Below are 10,114 nucleotides of genomic sequence, written 5' to 3' on the forward strand. Positions count from 1 at the left end.
CTCGTCCTTGCTGATGACAGGCCTACCCATAACATGATGCAGCCACCACCATGCATAAAAATATGAAAAGTGGTCCTCAGTGATGTGTTGTGTTGGATTTGCCTAAAACATAACACTTTGTATTCAGGACATAAAGTTCATTTCTTTGCCACATTTTTTGCAGTTTTACTTTAGTGCCTTTTGTTCCTGTTTTGGAATATTGTTATTCTGAACAGGCTTCCTTCTTTTCACTCCGTCATTTAGGTTAGTATTGCAGAGTAACTACAATGTTGTTGATCCATCCTCAGTTTTCTCCAATCACAGCCAGTAAACTCTGTAACTGTTGTTTTAAAGTCACCATTGGCCCCATTATAAAATCCCTGAGTGATTTCCTTCCTCGCCAATAACTGAGTTAGGAAGGACGCCTGTATCTTTGTAGTGGCTGGGTGAATTGATACATCAATATATCATCCAAAGTGTAATTAATCAAAGCGATATTCAATGTCTGCTTTTTTTACCCATCTACCAATAGGTGCCCTTCTTTGGAAGGCATTGGAAAACATCCCTGGTCTTTGTGGTTGAATCTGTGTTTGAAATGTACTGCTTGATTGAGGGACCTTACAGTATGTGTGGTGTACAGAGATGAGGTAGTCATAAAAAAACATGTTAAACACCAGAATTGCACACAGTGAATCAATTCAATGTATTATGTGACTTTTTAAGCAAATGTTCTGAAATAACAAAAGGGTTGAATACTTATTGACTCAAGACATTTCAGATTTTCTTTGTTAATGAATTTGTTTAAAAAAAATCTAAAAACATAATTCCACTTGACATTATGGGGTATTTTGTGTAGGCCAGTGATACAAAATCTCAATTTAGTCAATTTTAAATTCAGGCTGTAACACAACAAAATGAGGAAAAAGTCAAGGGGTGTGAGTACTTTCTGAAGGCACTGTATTACATAGTGTACTATATGTAATTACATATTGATGTGTTGTGTATTGACATTATCTTGTATTGACATTCTATTTTGATATTCACAGTCAACCGTCAGACCCTCTTGCTTACGCATGGCTTTACACCCCCTTCTATATTGTGGATAAATAGTTACCTGTCTAACAGAACACAGAGGGTGTTCTTTAATGGAAGCCTCTCCAACATGATCCAGCTAGAATCAGGATTTTCCCAGGGCAGCTGTCTAGGTCCCTTACATTTTCACACTTTACTAATGACATGTCACTGGCTTTGAGTAAAGCCAGTGTGTCTATGTATGTGGACGACTCAACACTATACATGTCTGCCGCTAGAGCGACTGAAATGGCTCCAGCACTTAACAAAGAGCTGCAGTTAGTTTCAGTTAGTTTCAGAATGGGTGGCAAGGATGAAGTTATTCCTACATATTTTTTTTAACTAAAAGCATTGTAATTTGGGACAAATCATTCACTAAACCCTAAACCTCAACTAAATATTGTAATGAATAATGTGGAAATTGAGGAGACTAAACTGTTAAGAGCAGACAGACAAGGAGACTGGGATAAGGTAACCATGGTATTTATTGAAATACAGGGGGAAGATGGGGTGCAGGCCAGTGAAAGCTTGGGCGGGTGAGCCAGGTGCAGGGAGCCAGGTGCTGAGGCTGAGGCTGGAGCGAGGGGAGTTGGGGCTGGGTAGGCAGGTCCGGAGAGGAATCCAAGGAAGTATTAGAGTGGGGGGTCCAGGACAGGGTGGCAGGACTGACGAGACGTGGTACTGGAGACAGGGACCAGAGTCAGAGCCGACAGAACTGTCGCGGAGAGGAAAACAGCGTCAGGCAAGGGAAAACAGGCACAACACAAAAACAGGAACTATGCAGGAACAAACGGCTAAACACGCAAACTGACTGAGCAGAGGTTACAATCTGGCAGCGTGGAAGTGGCAGGGCTGAGTATTTGTAGAGGTCTTGATTATGGAACAGGTTACAGCTGGTGTCTCCGCCCACACAATCACACACACACAGAGAAAGAGGGAGAGAGCACTGGGGGAGTGGCTGCAGGTTAGGGAGACACAGGAGGAGCAGTAGAAGGCGGGGCAGGCGCAGATGTAGCACTAAACTGCTTGGAGTAACCCTGGATTGTAAACTGTCATGGTTAGGGCTGTTACGAGACCCTATTACCGCCACATTGGCAGTCAGGAGTCATGACCGCAGTCAAATGCCATGTGACCACTGAGTCATGGTAACTAGGCTTCTCCAAAACTGTCTCTGATGCCTCTGATGATCATTAGTAGCCTACCAAACTAGCTAACGGCAAGTCGCTAATTGCCGGTACTCAGCACTCGATTTTCCCTCTAATCACTCTGACATCAATGCAAATTCAATCGAAAATCCCTGGCATTCAGAGTTTGAGAGGAATAGGATCACCTTTTGCGCAGCAACGGCCAGCTCCTCATGGCTGGTTGATACATGGAATAAAATAAGTGTTCCTGTTGTGCAACATTTCTATAGGCTATGCTATGCAATTGCATGAGAAAACATAGTTTTGATGGCCTCTTTTAAAAGAGGAGGATCCCATCAGCTTTCTATAGGCTAGGCCTACTATATCTATTTCTCAACTTTCCATATATTAAGCACATTGTTTCGCTTTACAACCGGAGTTGTCTACCTGGCTGGCATCCACCTGTTCCGACAGGTGCATGATAATATCCCATTCTAAATCAAAACACATATTATTTAGTGTATGTAAAGACTAGTCCTTCATTTGTAAATTGGGAGGTGCCTGAACAAAAAGTGAGATCGAGAGGGGGGTGACCTGGGGAGATCTGAGGTATTGGAACGCATAAAAAAATAATTGCATGCATATCATTTGCTTAGTGGCATAGAGCTGTTGAATTGAGGCCCTTACAGTAGTTGCATGCATTTTTAGTAGCCTAGGATCCCAGAAAAATGTGTCCTTTTATAAACACATTTCATACAATTCTAAGTAATTTTACATGACTAGAGTCTGGCAGAATATTTTTTAATACCGCACAAATGATTGAAATGACAGGCTACTTTGACACTGACAAACTGAGAATCTGAGATCAATAAAAATGACCTTGTCTTGAATCCATCAATTGCCTAGGCCTAGGTTTATGTGGAAATGCACATATTGTAGGCTACAATACGAGGAGGAAATTATAGCCCTAAAAATGCTTTCCAGTTTCACTGACTCACCCAATGATGGACAGCTCACTCGCTGGTGATGGCCGATGCGTTCATGCCAAAAACCTATAGCTCTCTTGTTTTACTTTGTAAAACAATATTTGGAAGTTGATCAAGTATTTTGGTTTCCTACAGCATATGGATTAGACTCTTCTCTTTTCAGCAGGAGCCATTTGCTTTCCAACCTGTTTTCCCATGATTGTATTTGAAATATTGCGAAAGGCCTGTTTTGTCTGCATGCTGTTCAATGACAGATTTGTTGCACGTTCCCGACTGTTTGCTATGCCTTGTTATTGGGCTACACATAATCCACAGCTAGGCTATTTTTTAAAAGAAGATATTGATCCTCTAAATTATAGGCCTTCTCATGGTGTAGTAGGCTATTCTGAATTATTTCATTTCTTTCTGAACAGACAGCAGTAATTCTATAACTTTGGCATATTGATTTCAATTTATAAACAGAGTTTTGACTGGTCACTATATAATAAAAGCGGATCCCAGCTTTTTCGTGTTGCTATATTTATTGCTCAATTCTTAAAAATTAAGCACATTAATCCACTTTACAAACGGTGTAGCCTACCTGGCATATTACAAAAGTAACTGTATGCAGTCTATGGGTTACTTTTTTTTGTGGTCCATTCTACATAAAACAATAATTCCACACATATATTAGTAGGCTATATGTAAAGACCAGGTTACATTAAGAATACTGTGTGAGTATATTATCAAGTGCTTGCCTAATTGTGAGAGACGGATGAAGTGTGTGCAGCCTGCGCAAGATACAGAGCATAGCTCTTCCCTTTCTTGCAACTTCATTGCATCATTCAGCCTTAGAATGTATTAGAAATCAAAACATATAGCCTAATGTTTGTATCGGAACTAAAGTTATAAATAACTCTAAATTAAGCATATAGGAGGACCTGTTTATTTGTTAACCGCATAACACAGAATAGCCTCCCTCAAATCTTTTTGGGGAAAAATATCCTTTCAGTTTTATTCAGCTACATTCAATTGTATTGTTCTTACTATAAAATAATGCCACAGGAATTATAAGCAAATCTTTCCTGCTAAATGAACTGTAGCCCACAGCCATATAGCATACAAGATAAGGGCCTAACATAAGGATGACTCAGAATATGCTATTCTGTTCTTCTGAGATAGTCTACATTTTCTTGATATCATGTTTCTTTAGATGTGTTTCTTTAGACCTGCCTAAAATAAATAATGGATTTATTTTGATGATGTAATTGATTTATTAGACTTTTTAAAATGTAGATGTTCCTAAAGTCTGTATCAGTGGCTTGTAGGCTGTGCATGGAAGCTGGAGATGCTAAAGGTGTTTATGTTAATTAACAGTCAATTACTGTGAGACTGGCAGTTATTTGAATGACAGTCACCGGCTGAAAAATTCATGACCGTCACAGCCCTACTTCATGGTCAAAACATATGTCCAGAATAAAGCGCTGCTCTGCCTTCTTATGTGGTCAGGTGCCACAAAGAGAGACTTAGGAAAATTGGCTCAGAACAGGGCAGCACGGCATTAATAATACGAATGTTGATCTCTCCTGGCTCAAAGTAAAGGAGACACTGACCTAATCACTACTTGTATTTGTGAGAAGTATTGACATGTTGAAAGCACCGAGATGTCTGTTTAAACTACTAGCGTACAGCTCATACACCGATGCATACTGCACAAAACATGCCAGAACAGTCCAGAACAGACTAGGCGGTGGTACTTTATAGAGCCATGACTTCATGGAACTCTTTTTCACATCAAGTAACTCCTGCAGGCAGTAAAATCAGATTGAAAAAAACTGGTAAAAATACACATTATGCAACAGTGGGGACTGTGAAGAGACACACACAGGCACAGACACACGCATACACACATGATAACATACGCACTATACACACATGTACACATGGATTTTGAGTTGTAGATATGTGGTATTAGAGTAGTGGCCTGAGGGTTGTGAAATGTAATGTAATGTTTTTTTATTGTATATAACTGCCTTCATTTTGCTGGACCCCTTGGCAGCAGCTAATGAGGATCCATAATAAATACAAATACAAATATATCTGTGGAAGGGTATCAAGCTATTTCTAGAATGTTGAAAGTTTCCAAAAGCACAGTGGTCTCCATCACTGGGAAAGGTAAAAAAATATTGAACTACCTAGACTCTGCCTAGAGCTGGCCGTCCGACCCAACTGAGCAACCAGTCAAGAAGTACTTGACCAGGGAGGTGACCAAGAACTCAATGACCACTCTGACAGAACCACAGAGTTCCTTGGCTGAGATCAGAGAACCTGCCAGAAAGAAAACAGTCTCTACAGCACTTCACTAGACAAGTGAACAGACAGAAGCCACTCCTGAGAAAAAGGCACACGACAGCATGACTGGAGTTAGCAAAAAGGCATGTGAAAGACATGTGAAAGGCAAAAGATTCTGTGGTCTGATGAGACAAAAATGTTACTATTTGCCCTGAATGCAAAGCTCTATCTCTGGAGTAAACCAAGCACAGGTCATCACCCGTCTAACACCCTCCCTACCATGAAGCATGCTGCATCATGCTATGGGGATGCTTTTCAGCTGCAGGGACTGGGAGACTGGTAAGGACAGAGGGAACAATGAATGGAGCCAAATGCAGGTAAATCCTTCATCAGAATCTGCTTCAGAGTGCAAACGACCTTAGACTGGGGCGAAGCCAAATCCCAGACTTGAATCCCATTGAAGATCTGTGGAAAGACTTGAAGATTGGTGTTCACTACTGCTCCCCATCAAACTTAACAGAGCTTGAAAAAATGCTGCCAAACATACCCTCGTAAAACTGACTATCCTACCGATCCTTGACTTCGGCGATGTCATATACAAAATAGCCTCCAACACTCTCCTCAGCAAACTGGATGTAGTCTATCACAGTGCCATCCGTTTTGTCACCAAAGCCCAATATACCACCCACCACTGCGACCTGTATGCTCTCATTGGCTGGCCCTCACTACATATCAGTCTCAAACCCACTGGCTCCAGGTCATCTATAAGTCTTTGCTAGGTAAAGCCCTGTCATATCTCAGCTCACTGGTCACCATAGCAACACCCACCCATAGCACACGCTCCAGTAGGTATATTTCACTGGTCATCCCCAAAGCCAACACTTCCTTTGGCCGCCTTTCCTTCCAGTTCTCTATAGCCAATGACTGGAACGAATTGCAAAAATCACTGAAGCTGGAGTCTTATATCTCCCTCTCTAACTTTAAGCATCAGCTGTCAGAACAGCTTACCGATCACTGTACCTGTACACAGCCAATCTGTAAATAGCACACCCAACTACCTCATCCCCATATTGATATTTTTCCTCTTGCTCTTTTGCACCCTTCTATCTCTACTTGCACATCATCATCTGCACATCTTTCACTCCAGTGTTAATGCTAAATTGTAATTATTTCGCCTCTATGGCCTATTTATTGCCTTACCTCCCTACTCTTCTACATTTGCACACACTGTACATAGATTTTTCTATTGTGTTATTGACTGTACGTTTGTTTATGTGTAACTCTGTGCTGTTGTTTTTGTTGCACTGCTTTGCTTTATCTTGGTCAGGTCACAGTTGTAAATGAGAACTTGTTCTCAACTGGCCTACCTGGTTAAATAAAGGTGAAATAAAACATTTTTAAAATAATTTCAACAGAATGGGAGAAAATCCTAAAATCCAGATGTGCAAAGCTAATACAGACATACCCAAGATGACTCAAAGCCGCCAAATGTGCTTCTACAAATTATTGACTCATTGGTGTCAATACTTATGTAAATGAAATATTTCTGTATTTCATTTTGAATCCATTTGCAAAAATGTCCACAAAGATGTTTTCACTTTGTCATTATGGGGTATTGTGTGTAGATGGGTGAGAACAAAATCTGTTTAGTCAATTTTGAAATCAGGCTGTAACACAAAATATGTAATAAGTCAAGGGGTATAAATACTTTCCGAAGGCACTGTATCATACAGTGAGCTGTACAACAGCTTCTCAACATGGGTCTTCTGTACGCAGTTTTATGATGGTGGCGTAACTAACCGTGGACCTTCACGGTGGACCTTCAAAAATACTTCTATAGGTCTTTCTAACTTTGGCTGGTCCACTATAAGATATGTGTCACGCCCTGACCTTAGTTATCTCTGTTTTCTTTATTATTTTGGTTAGGTCAGGGTGTGACGAGGGTGGGTATGCTAGTTTTGTATGTCTAGGGGTTTTTGGTAAGTCTAGGTATATGTATGTCTATGGTGGCCTGAATTGGTTCCCAATCAGAGGCAGCTGTTTATCGTTGTCTCTGATTGGGGATCATATTTAGGTTGCCATTTTCCCTTTTGGTTTTGTGGGTTCTTGATCTATGTTTCGTTGCCTGTCTGTACTATCCATATTAGCTTCACGGTTCGTTTTGTTATTTTGTTCGTTTTGTTCAGTGTTCGTTCTTTAAATAAAGAAGAATGTACGCTTACCACGCTGCGCCTTGGTCTCCTCCCTACGACGGCCGTGACAGAAGAACCCACCACAAAAGGACCAAGCAGCGTGTGAATGAGGAGCGGACATCCTGGGCCCGGGAGAAAGATGAGTGGAGGACATCCTGGACCTGGGAGGAGGTAATGGCAGGGGACAAGACCTTGCCATGGAAGCCGGTGGAGATAGCACAGGAGGAACGGCGACAATACGAGGGGACACGGTTAGCAAGGAAGCCCGAGAGGCAGCTCCAATAATTTTTTTGGGGGGGGGGGGACACGAGGAGATTGGCTGAGTCAGGTTGGAGACCTGAGCCAACTTCTTGTGCTTACCATGGGGGGAGCGTGTAACTGGTCAGGCACCGTGTTATGCAAAGATGCGCACGGTGTCTCCAGTTCGCATTCTTAGCCCGGTGCGCTCTATTCCAGCTCCTCGCATTTGCCGGGCTAGAATGGGCATCCAGCCAGGACGGATGGTGCCGGCTCAGCGCTCCTGTTCTCCAGTACACCTCTTTGGACCAGGATATCCTGCGCCGGCTCTGCGTACTGTGTCTACGGTGCGTCTGCACAGCCCAGTGCGTCCTGTGCTAGCGCCCCGCACTTTCCGGGCTCAAGTAAGCATCCAGCCAGGACGCATTGTGCCAGCTCTACGCTGCAGATCTCCAGTGCGCCTCCACAGTCCAGTACGTCCTGTGTCTCCTCTCCGCACTCGCCCTGAGGTGCGTGTCCTCAGTCCGGTACCACCAGTCCCGGCACCACTCATCAGGCCTCCAGTGCGCTTCCATAGTCCAGTACGGCCTGTGCCTCTTCCCCGCACTCGCCCTGAAGTGCGTGTCCTCAGCCCGGTACCACCAGTTCCGGCACCACGCATCAGGCCTCCAGTGCGCTTCCACAGTCCAGTACGGCCTGTGCCTCTTCCCCGCACTCGCCCTGAGGTGCGTGTCCTCAGCCCGGTACCACCAGTGCCGGCACCACGCACCAGGCCTCCAGTGCGTCTCCAGAGTCCAGTACGGCCTGTGCCTATTCCCCACACTCGCCCTGAGGTGCGTGTCCTCAGCCCGGTACCACCAGTTCCGGCACCACGCATCAGGCTTCCAGTGCGCTTCCATAGTTCAGAGCTTCCGGCGACATTACCCAGTCCAGAGCTTCCAGCGACAGTACCCAGTCCAGAGCTTCCGGCGACAGTACCCAGTCCAGAGCTTCCGGCGACAGTACCCAGCCCAGAGCTTCCGGCGACAGTACCCAGTCCAGAGCTTCTGGCGACGTTTCACAGTCCGGAACCTCCAACGACGGGCCACAGTCCGGAACCTCCAACGACGGGCCACAGTCCGGAACCTCCAACGACGGGCCACAGTCCGGAACCTCCAACGACGGGCCACAGTCCGGAACCTCCTATGACGGGCCAAAGTTCGAAACCTCCTACGATGGGCCACAGTCCGGAACCTCCAACGGCGGGCCACAGTCCGGAGCCCCCAGCGACGATCCCCAGCCCGGAGCTTCCAGCGACGATCCCCAGTCCGGAGCAACCAGCGACGATCCCCAGTCCGGAGCCTCCAGCGACGGTCCCCAGCCCGGGGTCTCCAGCGACGGTCCCCAGCCCGGGGTCTCCAGCGACGGTCCCCAGCCCGGGGTCTCCAGCGACGGTCCCCAGCCCGGGGTCTCCAGCGACGGTCCCCAGCCCGGGGTCTCCAGCGAAGGTCCCCGGTCCGGGGCCTCCGGCGATGATCCGCAGTCCAGAGCCTCCGGCGATGATCCACGGTCCGGATTTACAAAGGCGGAGGGATCAGTGTATAGAGGGGGGGCGGTGTCCAGAACCAGAGCCGCCACCAAGGGTAGATGCCCACCCGGACCCTCCCCTATAAGTTCAGGTTTGCGGTCGGGAGTCCGCACCTTTGGGGGGGGGGTACTGTCACGCCCTGACCTTAGTTATCTCTGTTTTCTTTATTATTTTGGTTAGGTCAGGGTGTGACGAGGGTGGGTATGCTAGTTTTGTATTGTCTAGGGTTTTTTGTATGTCTATTGGTTTTTGGTAAGTCTAGGTATATGTATGTCTATGGTGGCCTGAATTGGTTCCCAATCAGAGGCAGCTGTTTATCGTTGTCTCTGATTGGGGATCATATTTAGGTTGCCATTTTCCCTTTTGGTTTTGTGGGTTCTTGATCTACGTTTAGTTGCCTGTCTGCACTATCCATATTAGCGTTATTGGTTCGTTTTGTTATTTTGTTCGTTTTGTTCAGTGTTCGTTCTTTAAATAAAGAAGAATGTACGCTTACCACGCTGCGCATTGGTCTCCTCCCTACGACGGCCGTGACAATATGATTAGGAGGGGAACAGAAAATGTGCTCAGCATCACCATCATTACCCAACTTAACTCAGAATTACATTACATTGGGCTTGACCAAAAACTGAGCCAAAGGGATTATACAGGAGGCATAGCCAAACAAAGTAACTCAGTGTGGAGCTC

This window comes from Salvelinus namaycush, chromosome 20 (genome assembly GCF_016432855.1).
Source record: "Salvelinus namaycush isolate Seneca chromosome 20, SaNama_1.0, whole genome shotgun sequence".
Taxonomy (NCBI): domain Eukaryota; kingdom Metazoa; phylum Chordata; class Actinopteri; order Salmoniformes; family Salmonidae; genus Salvelinus; species Salvelinus namaycush.